The 13386-nt window shown below is 39.0% G+C and overlaps 1 protein-coding gene across 5 annotated transcripts in view; it reads right to left on the reverse strand.

The window, feature by feature from the left end:
• LOC116041995 (kelch-like protein 29) overlaps positions 1 to 13386 on the reverse strand; it is a 219684-nt gene that overhangs the window by 86995 nt on the left and 119303 nt on the right. The window lies entirely within an intron of this gene.

The raw sequence follows: 13386 nt of genomic DNA on the forward strand, positions 1-13386 counted from the left end.
GTCTCCACAGCCCAAGCAAACATATAATCGTCCTACATTCTATGCTGCGCAGCAAAAAGGAAGCTGATGTGTTCACCCTGACCTAATTGTTCTCTTACCAGCATTCAACAATCAATTTCCTCAGACACTTGCAGCTTAATTACCCAGAACAAACCATGCTAGCTGATCAATAATTCAATGTACAACTCTGCCATAATGACTTTTCTTAAGCTTAGAGGACATTACAGTGTGGCACTTTTTTTTTTTTTTTTAACACTGAAGCAGAGCATGATCATTTTCCACACCACATATGAAAATGAAATGTAATTAATTGTTATCTTCAAAGCCACTAGATGATAACGCAGTAAAGTGATTATTTTGCTAATATTCTCTGAAAATGTCTTACGCTCGAAAAAATCCTTCAAAATAATGTCAAATGAATGAAAATTAATCAAATTAGATTTCATATTTCTTGATTTAATTGTAGTTTTCTTGACTGTTATGTTTTCAGTAATACAAGCGGTGTCTGTATTTAATTCAAACCTATTATGTTTTTGATAACCAGGAAATATGAATTAAATACAATTTACCATTCAAATTCATTTTTTGTAGTTCACTGTGATCCAAATGATGAAAACACATATTTATATCAATAATTATTGGTATTATTAATGATTATTTATGGAATCACATCAAGATTGTAATGATCATTTAATATTAACCTTTTTATTTAATTTTTAAGCAATATGTAAAAAAAAATATCGCAGAAATTTCCTATTTTCGTGATCACTATAATAACCCATTCTACTTTGAATTAAATGAGGTTACATTTGGCAAGATGAATTGAAAGCAGATTTAAATACAAAACAAGTCTAATTTTATCTCATCTTAAAGCAGCAGAAGCAGACTGGACTGAGGGAGTCGGATCAAAATAGGCTTCCTCGTACAAAAGCCTTTTGATAAGTAGGGACGCTTGAGAGATTCCATGTCAAAGAGGAACAGAATAAGAAGATCGGGCCAAGAGCATGATTCATAGTACATGCACACAAAATAACTCTTTTCAAGCAAAAAAGCTCTCAGTGTTGGGTTCCCCTGCAGAGCCCAAAGGGCCTGAAAACCCACAGTATTTGATAATGTCAGGAGGATTTAGGAGGGATACTCCCATGTGAAGTGGTGCTCTAATAATAAAACAGAATTAGGAGGAATAAATGATCCGATAATTATGAATTCATGTAGATCTGAGCAGCAGACAGATGGATATTTGGAAGAAGCTGCTTTCCGCCTGCTGACTTCGACAAGGCAAACACTTTAAATGGTTTCTCAGTTTCCTGACTGCACGCATTAAATACACCCACAACATGCAGCATTCAGCAGGCGGAGAGATGGTCAAAAGTTCACTATCAGCACAAGTTGTTGGATAACGTGATCTCTCTATTCTGCAACCTCCGGCCCAAAGTACAACAGCCAAAAAGGCTCTATTCCAGCTCTGATGCCAAGGAGCCATTTAGACAAAATTCTTATGAATGCCTTGACTGACCCAATGAGAGAATTCTTTTGATTTTTCTTTTTCTATCCAGCTGAACCTTATTTAAAATCAGGTCAGATGCCCAGACCATAGTTGAGGAGGAGTTTGTGAGTGAAGTGCAAAAGTCAATAAAATAGAGCTGTTCAAATAAAAAATAAAAACTCTTCTTGGCCAACTTTAGAAAAATATTTAGTCAGAATAAAAAGGCAAAAATACGAATTCCTGTATTATTGTATAGGTGTAATTGAAATTAATATACTCATTAAGGGTTTAACATGTCAATTCCATTTTAGAATTCTATTAATATGTATTTTATTAAGCTCCAGAGTTGTCTATATAATCCAAAAGAGAACCAGAAGGAAGGCAACTTCAATGAAAACAGAAAGAAATCGTGAATTCTATTACATTTCATTTCATTTGCATGTTAAAATCTCCCGACTTTGCTTCATTTAGCTCGGATCTCTATAACGGCAATTTGTATATCTTAGTCTTATATTTTAATATTATCTTAAATATGTGGCTTGAATCTTTTTTCATTAAACATTTTTTTTATTTTTCTTGCTAACAAAAACGAAGAAGTTCAGGTCCACTTCAGTATATCTGCTCTTGTGCTCATCAGGCCTAACTAAAGTCCTACATTAAAAATCGCTTGAAATAAATAAAATTAACCAAAATGTCATTTGTCAACATTTACATCAAGACAGAAACTAACTTTTTTAGTTTTTTGTTTCTTCTGGAAATGTATACTTTAAATGTTAAATTACTATATTTTAGGGAATTTTGGGAACGTTATTGACTAGATCCCTGTAGCCTGAATAACAAAATTTTGTGTAAATGTATGCAATATTCAAAGTATAGAAATTTAATAAAAATATATTAGTATTTTTCTAATCACCTGCATAATTCTCAGATGTTGGGTGTTAAAAGGCTTTTACAGAAATGTCTTTTTATCAATACGAATGAACGGAGTTTTACTTCATAGTGGTAACTGAGTAGAGCTCATCAGACTTCACTAAAAGAGAAGTAAATCAAGAATAATTAATTTTTCTTCATCTACAAATGTCAAATTTTAGTGTTCACATAATATTCCAAAGGAAACAGCACACTGTAAAATCCCACTGATATGAATCATGTGCTATTTGTTGGCACAAGAGAAAGCAAGGAGGCAACCACTTTTCCAAACATTTCATAAGCCATTATTTTCAACACCACCACCTTTAGCTCAGGTCAAATCAATTCAAAAAGCCACCGTGGTGGCTAAATGTCAGGCTTTAACAGGTGCAAAATGTCATGAACGCTATCAGGCCACTCATCTAGATCCCATCTTCTGAACAAATGATGCTTTGCCTCGATAAAAGCCTACAGATCTCATGTGCTACCCAATCTAGCCTGGGTCTAGGCCTAATTACTCTAAACAGTCTCTAAAACATACCTCTAACAATCACCGCCACATTCATTCATGTGCCCACTCCCAGCAAATCAGCTCATGCACGCCATTAGAAATCCCCGAGACTCTTCGAGTCTCTAGCAGTCCTGATTTCAGTCTGGAAGAGAGCACTGGCACCATATAGCCTTAGAGAATAGTCCATGATGAGGACGCTTTATTTCTCCCCTGCTTGAAATCTGCTGAGCTGAGCTTCTTGAGCCTCAGTACTGCTGTCAACCTGGACTGAGCCGGGGGGAAGGGGGAGGAGGCACTAGGACATCTAAAAGGAATAGGGGAAAGAGAGAGTGAGGAACTTGTGCCCCTCAAAGACACTGTCTGGGCCTTTGTTGCCTCCTTCAATAGACAATGCAAAAAAAAAGACCTGGAGTAGCAAAAGTTGTCCTGCACTGTGCACTCAAACCTCTATGTACTGTACACCCCTCTGGTCCACGGGTCAGACGTGTATGAACACACACATGAAAGCAAACAATTGGCACTAGTAGAACAAAGTCGAGGCAAATGCAACTACAGGCTCAGAGGAGGAAGAACATTAACAAAGAGAGCCCTGGGAGCATCCGTTGGCCTGCTGTAACACTGTGACAGGATGTCATGCAATGTTCTCTTGTTCTTTGTGTTTTGTGTGTGGTGAGATGAGGAGAAAGTCTCCGGTCCCGCCTGGCGCAGTGGCTTCCTCATTAACCAGGCTGGAGGGACAGTGGGTGACAAGCGGTCATACTCCCTCAATCAGGTTTTAACAAGAGGATACGCTGGTGGCTAGCAAACAAGCACACGGTCATATCTCTTCCTTCAGGTGCTGCAACGTCTAGTCATGAAAAGAAATGAAACGGTGCAGTCTCTTCAAATGTACGGTATACTGAATACTGTCTGCTGAAGACACAAAGGGGAAATATGTGCTGTAGGTTACAAGTCAGGCTGGTTACGGTTCACAGGTGGTTGACATTTACATTCAGTGCTGCAGTTATGGCATTACAGTACAGCTAAAAGAATCTCCTCCCGGGCTGATGCAGCTATTTTAAACTGCGGTTCACAAGAAATAGAAGAAAAAAAAAAGATTTACTGTAGCTCCTAAAACGAACAAAATTTAAGAGAAGGGCACAAGGTTTTTCTGGGAAAACGATTGCCAAAGATACTCTGCAGTGAGCCTTAACTCCGTCCGTGCTAACTATAATTTAGAGTGCTTATGTTATCTGAAACATTTGAATGATGCTCACATAAATAAACAAGTTACATTTTTGAAAGCAGATACTCTTTCAGAAAAATATGGCCATTTCTGTTCATCTTTGTACGATCATTGCTGGTGTAAAAACATTTACTAGCTTTTATTTTGGAGTAACACATCTACCTCTTCTCTTTGCAATCAATGTAGAGCGAGTCTTCAACAGGAATAACTCAACCACAAAAATAACTGGGACATGACTTCAGTTCCAAAATAATTCAAAGAAGAAGTGTTGAGTTTATTCCAGCTGAAAAGCATTTGAAACTAATAAAACAAATCAAGTCACGATACCTGTTTTCACCTCCAATTAAAATGTTTCAAGAGAATCAGAAGTACTCCAAAGTCTTATAACACGGATAGAAACCGTGTTTTCACTAAAAGCAGGTCTTAATTAGGAGGTACAGAGATAACACTGCTGGTGCCGATGCCTGTCAGGTGACAGAAAGTCAAGAAGACTTAAAGGGGATAGGTATAATTACACGGACTTCAATACATGCAATGACACATCGTCAAAAGTGACAGAGATGTGTATACATTCATATTTCTGGAAACCATTTTTCTTTCTAAGTGTGTGTGCGTGTGTGTGTGTGTGTGTGTGTGTGTGTGTGTGTGTGTGTGTGTGTGTGTGCGTGCGTCCGTGCGTGTGTGTGTGTGGTCCCTATATAGCTTTCTGACACATCATTACCAGTGCAGCAATCCTCCTTGGCTGTTTTTGGGCCTGCTCAAAATGTGAAAGCCAATATGGTGCCAACCTACTAATGTGACAATCCTTATATTAAACATACCGTGCTTGCATATTTTCCATCAAACATCACTGAAATAAAACCCATTCAAGCAGGGACACCCGAATGGAAACACTATTTACATGTTTAACTCTTTTACAAGTGGGGAAATAGCATTTAGTGCTCGCCACCTGTTATCATGGGGCATCCAATATTTTCCACAATTCTCCACAAACAGGCAGAGCTGATGACAGCTCTGCTTCACAGAAAGAAGGTGCACGGCAACCTGCTTACACTATTATTTTAGAGTGGGTGAAGCTTGATGTGCTTGACATTGTGCTTATTTAACCTTGAATTATGATAGAAAGTCCTAAATCATAGTGAAACTACATGAGCTGAAAGATTCTGCTTACCTGTCACCAGAAAACAAATATTAGATAAAGAAATTCGATGCACCACAAATTACTCACGGATACTTCACAGCCACCACACTGCCTATACATGAGATCCTCAACAGAAAAAAAGCCTGATTTCTGAGAATGTTTTAAATGAAAAACATGACTAACAACGGATGACGTTTTCAGGCTCTGTGTCATAAATGTCACATCTCAGTAACCTGGGCATCACCGAAAATCCCAAATTTCTCTGACATATTTACCCGCTCACTCATATGATTCATGCAATCTGAACTAAACATTCTGATGTTTCCAACAGCACCTTAAGGCAACTTTGTGTTCATTTGTTAGGTTGATGTGGTCACAAACATGTCCACAATTAAGTCAGTGTCAACTGTGCATATATAGAAAAGGGTTACATGGCATTTATGATAGTCTCAGTTCACAAAATTAAGTGAGTGGGGCAGAAAGTAGGACTAATGACATGTGTTGAACACTGAATTAACTAATAATTATAAACTAATGAGTTCAATTAACTGCTCCGATGATAAGTGGCAGTCGCTTTCTGGTTTTCTGCGACTGGAAGCAGACAGAGGTGTGCAGCGGGGATGATGGCTCTGATTGGCTGATTGAAAGCCAATTGCAATGCTGGCCAATGACAGCCAATCACACAACAGACAACTACAGTATATATACCACAAAAAAGAAGCCCATATATGGAATGTATTTGAATGAATTCAATGTAAACAACCGTTCTCCATGGCACAACTGTATGTCGCTCCTGAATTGTTTCTGTGGCCAACAGACACATTCACATTTATAAGAGGCAGTAGCCACATTGTTCCATAGCAACAGCCTCTGATTGGATAATTTATGTTTCCTCTGCCACTCTGAGCATTGTGCAAATTGCTTGTTGAAATTAAGCAATACGGCTACCCAATCACTCGGAATTCTTCTAAAACTCACATTGGATTTAGATGAATAGGTTGATAACCACACTGATTAATTATATATTAATACATCACAATTACTCTTAAATGCCTTAATATTGAGATTCCAGCTTCTTACTGTGGCATTTATTTTTCTATTATGATTTCCATTTTATAAATTGGTCTGAGCAGCTTTTTGAAAAGAAAATCCAAGAGCTCCTTAGTTCTAATAAGAACTGCTTTTGGGAACTGAGATAACATGCTTTAGGAATACAGGCATGCATGCTAAAGAAAGCCCACTTTTTTTTTACTCAGGCCAAGCTCAAGCCTTGAATTTGTGGATTGGCTTATTTGTCATAGTGCCAAAGAGGTAACATGCCAATATGGATTTTTATGGTTATTATTTTAACAGTATGTCACATGAAATTGTAGAAGTGGACTGGGCCGCATAACAGATTAGCAAACGTTCTGCTCAAGCATTACGGAGGACGTCATTGTCAAACTCAGCTCGGGGTGGAGTTATTCACCCACCCCACAGCAGACAACGTTGTCTGTGTGCAAAAGCACACATAAGCGCTGATGCAAAGAGAAACACGTGCAGCCATGCATATTCAGAACCAAAACACACATGCAAATGTACCTACACACAAATAAACACACACACAAACTCGACTTTAGGCAAGACAATGTCATCAGAGAATAATCCTAATAACAATGTTGCTGGCTGGTTTAGATAATGTACTGTATGCTTCGAGGGGGATTTGATTAGAACTGAGTGGGTGTGCATTTGCAACACTTCTCCATCTACCCTTTCAATTACATTGCTAAGTTACTATTTCATATAAATTACTGCAAGGACCAGTGTTATTTCTAACCCACAATAAGAATAAACCTCAGTGGAAAAAAACCAAGTCTAATTGAGTGAAATTAATCATCTGGACACAGGTCTTGCATCAGTATGAATGCAACCTTTCAGGGAACATCTGCGCAAACTGTCTAGGTTTCATTTGTACTTCACCTTGACAGGGTTGACTGAGCATCCAAGTTCTTTTGGAGAGCCCAGTTGTGCATGCGACCACATAAGAGTGTGTCATACTTAATCACACGCAGAACCGAGAGCTGCTCAGTACAAACAAATGCTGGTTTCTGTTACAGTTTTACTGGATCGCTTCTGTTCCAAGCACTCACCGAGAATGAGAATTGACCTTAAATCACAACAGCATGGCTGCAACAATTACCAAACTTGTCTCCGGGCCCTCAGTCAGGTAGCCTGTCCATTCTGGCTATTCATCATCCAAAGTCAGAGTTTTCATCTGACTGAAACTTTCATCACCCAAAGGCAGTGGGAGAACACACTCACAACAAACCATGCTTTCTTTTAAAATCTCTCCACACAAAACTAACTTAACTGATAATCATATCTAAGCTGTCAGTTGGTATTCTTATATAACACAGTTTATAATTGACTGAGCAATGGCACTTCCATGACAGGGCACATAGTTGTTGCACACTGGGAGCTGAGCCAAGATTAGGGAGGAATTACCAACATGCCATGGTATTAGGAGGTGTACTGGGAGGCAGCAGTGACTGTTAGTGCCGTTACAGCAATACAAATGATTGCAACTTGGGCCTAAAAGTCAAAATTTATTTAGTCAATATTTCAACTGTTGCATTTGTTCTGCACCTGAATCTGCACCTTAAAATTTCAATTATCAACATGAATATTTTCATCTGTCAACATCTGTCAAAGTGTCCAACATAGTCACTATAAAAAATTACGCATAAAACGTAGGGTATTTGAATGTACAATAATTGTGTTTACAGCTTTTTAACTCAGAAGTGCAAGCTCAGTGAGACCATGAACGCAACAAAAGTTCAAAGTTCTGGTTGACCTACTCCATAAAAGACAACTAGTACAAGTGCCATTAGGGAAATACAAGGTACGGCTGCCCTTTAAATGGTAAAATGACTATGGAAATTATGTGCAAACCCCTTTAAGGATAGCTGTGAAGTTGATTTACCTTTCTGAGTTTAACGTGCAAATATGCCAAACATAAAACAAAGTGCAAACTCCACTTAAGTACTAATTAAAAGTTTAAAGTTACTTTCTCCTCCGCTGAGCCGACTGCAGCCTGGAACCAACAGCCTCAGCTGTGCCAAACACTCTTACCCTTCACATTTAGGAAGCAGGCATGTACTTGTGGTCGAGCACAGATGCCAGTGTATGTGTGAGAGAATGTAGATATGCTCCCCTGCTTATCTTACACCCCAACTGGGTTTATGAGTTTGGTTTGAGTACATTCCTTACACGCTTTGCCATGGGTGATACTTGGCTCTATGGGTTACATTTCTTCCAGAGTTGACCCTAAACAAGAGGGTGATGCAACTACACAGAAGAAGGAGGAAGAAAAAAAATTCAATGTCACCAGTGCAGCTCAAGATAAATGTCACATCTCCCCCTGAAGACAATGTGTGTTTACTGGGTAACTTTTGTGAAAGTCATAGCAGCCCAAGCAGAAAGGTTGGTGTTGGGGTCAGGTTGTATGTGGGAGTCTTCTCAGCAGACTGCACACCTGAGATGAGCTCCCAGAGCCTACTGTGGAGTCAGGCGAGTAATCTTTGCATTTCAACTTATTTTTTTTTACCCCCCCACTCTCCTTTCTTTCATTTCTCTCTCTCTCTCTCTCTCTCGGGATAGAAAACAATCTATTAGACAATTGGACTGCCCCACAAATTCTGATGGTGTCCAGGCTACGCTCCAATGCTTATGTATGGCTGGTGTGTCCTTGTAAAGTTGTAATCTAAGTTTAACTCTCTAATATAATATTTTTTATTTTATCCTGCACTCCAGCAAGCCGCATTACATAATAAGACAATGTCTGTATCGGAGAGCGAAGAGAACAATGGGTACAATGACTTACTGTAGCAGAATAATGATAGCCTCAGCCTCTAGCAACAAAGCACATTCTGTAAATACTAATAGGCCAGTTGCATAGTGCTGTTAAGGCATCTCATCATGTCCTATCTTACTGCTAAGAAAGACCTTTAAGTGTATAAAGCTTACAGGGCATACCACTAGCCTACAAAGATCTCCTGATTGCAATTCAGGACATTATCATTTGTCTTCGTCACAGAAGAATTATATATCTTTACATGCTAAGCCTGTTGCTAACTGGAATAATGAGCTGCAGAACGGGGGCCATTATTGCAAATGTCTGGTCCTGTCATTATTATGTATTAGATGCATTGCAAGCATTATCAAACCCATTTAAAAGTTTCTGGGCAAGGAAAAAGTTTGACTACACTCTGATAAGTGAACACACCGTGAACATTAGCGAGCTAATGCTGCTGAACCTCTTCTGGATTTTTTGCTGAGATGTTACAGCGCATCTGTTGCTGTTTTTGATACTGTTGCAAATATGCCTTCTCATTAGTGAAAAACATCCACTATTGACTAACTTCCTGGTAACATCTGCTGTGTTTACACTCGGCCTCATTGATAATGCATTACTGCCTATTTCATTGCTGATGTGCGGAATAACACCACGACATTTGACTTACTTTAGGTGTATCCTCCATTCACTTTGACACTACTTTACACACACATCTATTTGCTCCCATATAACTGAGGGCAGTGGGCGTTTCATGTAAGAAAATGGCACTGTTCCAGTTCAGGACCTCTACCGAATACTTAATGCATGATACTAAAGCTCTGAGCAACAGAGTGTCACTACATCACAAATCCAGGCAACACATTTACTCTGTGTATAGTCTATAATCTGGGATGGGACCCCAAAAACAAAGAGAAGATTAAAATGGGGGTCTAAATTTTCATTTAAAATGCTAAAAACCAGTGGTGGGACGTTACTGAGTACAGTTACTCCAATAATGTACTGTAAAACTTATAAAGAATTTATCATTGTTACTGATTAAATATAAACAGTATAAACCATATAAAACAGTGGTTCCCAATTTTGTGTCTGAGGTACTCGGGTACCCTTTCACTACCTGTCGTGTTCCAAATGTATTCATTTCAACTGATTTTAAACTGGATGTTACTTAACACTATTAATCATATCAAAGTAGATACTGTCAATATTTAAGTCGAGTTGGTTAAGTTTGTAGTTGTACTACTACCATTTGGAGTGGCAGAAGCTGGATGCTTCAAACATTAAATCATTACTTTTACAGTGCTCAGCATAAGTGAATACACCCATGCTAAAGTTGACTAAAAAGAGGAATAAAAAAATCATTTTTTGGAAATTGATCGTAATGCAGAATTGAGGAAAAATCCAACCTTTAAGGACACCAATTTTCTTTGTGAATGAATAATGTATCGTAAATAAATAAATGTTCTTCCTTAAAATAAGGGTGTAAGTGAGTACACCCCTATGTTAAATTCCCATAAAGGCAGGCAGATTTTTATTTCATTTATTATTATGGATCCAGGATACTATGCATCCTGATAAAGTACCCTTGGCCTTTGGAATTAAAATAGCCCCACATCATCGCATACCCTTCACCATACCTAGAGATTGGCATGGGGTACTTTCCATAAGATCATCTCTCAATGCAAATCAAACTGAAATAAAACCATGCCAATCTCTAGGTATGGTGAAGGGTATGCGATGATGTGGGGCTATTTTAATTCCAAAGGCCAAGGGAACTTTATCAGGATGCATAGTATCCTGGATCCATGAAATAACTGGCCTTTAAAAATAAAAATCTGCCTGCCTCTATGGGAATTTAACATAGGGGTGTACTTACTTATGCCCCCTGTATTTTAAGGAAGAACTTTTATTTATTTACGATACATTATTCATTCACAAAGAAAATTGGTGGCCTTAAAGGTTGGATTTTTTTGCTCATTTAAATTAAGGCATTAAGATCAATTTCCAAAAGATGATTTTTTATTCCTCTTTTTAGTCAACATTAGCATGGGTGTATTCACTTATGCTGAGCACTGTAGCTAACTTTTTCAGCAATCTATCCGCTATTTTAGCTATTTCAACCATCCATTATTTTAGCTAACTATTTACATAACTTAGTGTTCCCACTTCTCTGTTTGCTAGCTAACTAGTTTTCAAGCATTGTCAGTATATTGGTTCAGGTGTACAGAATCCAATATAGCCTTTTAACTTTAAGTACATTTCTAATAATACTGTACTCAAGTAAGATTGTAAATGTAACTTTTACTAGAGTTATATTCCATTCTTTTTTACCTAAGTAAAGGAACACTTTTTTTTACCTCTGCTAAAAACTGACTGAAAAATGTCCAAGCAACGTAGACTAAAAGTAATCTACTGCAGGCTCAGTGAAAGCAAACAGCCAAATAAAAAAATAAAAAAATCACAAGTAAACAATATAAAAGGCTCCATTAGAAAATGTTTGGTTTAGCGTAGTGACAGGCCATTTGATAAATCTAGCTAAATAACCTTGTCAATAGCAAAGCTATTGAACTTAATGATAATACTACAACATATTTCATATTTGTTTACAATTGTTGTACAGTATAAGATAAGAAAGTGTCACTTAACGGCAGAGAGGAAGAAATCTATAAAGAATAACAGTAGAAAGAAACCTTGCAACCCCGCCCTGCTACAACAATACAGACAAATAACTAAGCATAGACTTGATGATGTCTAACGCAATAGATCATATTTTTATTCATCACAGCTTTGACAGACGGGCTATGGGACCTTGAGTGTATGTGCATGTTAACCTCAGTAGCAACAGTAGCAGATGACTAAAGTGAAGAGTCATAAAGAATTCTAATAAAATGTGAAGTGCTTACAATTGTCGACCAGCTATCTGAGGCTCACAAGGTAATAAGGCAAAAGAGATCTGATTGTGCGTTTCAGAAAAAAACCGCCATCTGACATTTGGTCCAGCTGTCAGAGGCAAATGAGCAATCTGGCATGACTGGACTGCTTTTTCACTCTCTTTAATCCTTTCTTCTCTTAGGTTTTCCACTGCCACTGCTAACCGAGGAATTACCGGGCAAAAAACCAAAACAAAACAGGCTATTAGAGAAACGGCTAACAACCCCGGCATCAATGGAGTAGAGAAAGCAGGGAGGCGGAGAGAAAGGTTAGAGAAGCATCGAACAGGTGGCAGGCACGGTAAGGAAGGAAGATACAGAGAGAGAGAGAGAGAGAGAGAGAGAGAGACTGCTATTTCTGACACTTAATGCCAATAAAGCAATTTGAATTGAGAGAGAGAGAGAAAAAAAAAGAGAAGGGATGTGACTGAATAAAAAGAAAAGAGAGGTAAGGGAAAAAAGCAAAGGCTATAAGTGAGTATGGGAAGCAGGTGGATGTTAGGATGGTGGGGGGGCTGGAAGTGATGCTGAGAGACAACAGCATGGGAGGGGTGATGGCGAGAGTGGGAGTGGAGCTGGAGGAAACAGACAGACAATTGTAGTGAAGAGGACAGGTGGGAAGGAGGTGAGGAGGAGAGTATAGGTTGGAAGGCGTGGATGCGGCGCCCCCTCTAGCGTGGCAGGGAGCAGGGCGGCAGCTCCCTGGCTGCACTGCGTCTGTGATTATGCATGTAGGAGCCGGACTGTCAGGCTCTGGGTCCTGCGACTGTGCCGCCACAGAGCTTTATCTTGAAATCGCTGTGATTAATGAAGCCGGCGCTGCGTTCTGCATGGGGGAGGTGGATGCGGAAGGATCAATCTTAATGAGCTATCCGCCGTCCCTATATTAACTGTGGGGAGATATAATGTATGGGGCTCCTGGCGGGGCTCCTCTCCTTTAAAATACGATAACGAGGGAGAGAAAAAACGAGAGCGAGCAGCTTTCCTTCCTCCGCTTATGACACTCTGCCGCTGCTCACCTCACGTTTCCTCTCCTCCTCCTCCTCCTACTTTTTCGCTCTCTCCTGAGAGTCGGCGCGGTACTAGAAACAGCTAGACATCTCAATGAAAGCCATCCTTAGCAAAGTTAAAGAGACAGCATCAGGTAGCTCAGCTACATCTGCACACAAGCGCAGCGCTCTTCAGGTCGAGATGTTTGAGTCAATATCATTAATATGTAGGCCCCATATGGACTCATGTGCCAAGATTACTCATAAGCATATGGCCTTGGTACTGCATGTACTCATTTAAGAGAATGACATGCACATGCAGAGTCCACGCTGATTGGAATACATTTCAACCTCATTAACAAT

Source organism: Sander lucioperca, chromosome 19 (genome assembly GCF_008315115.2).
Source record: "Sander lucioperca isolate FBNREF2018 chromosome 19, SLUC_FBN_1.2, whole genome shotgun sequence".
Taxonomy (NCBI): Eukaryota; Metazoa; Chordata; class Actinopteri; order Perciformes; family Percidae; genus Sander; species Sander lucioperca.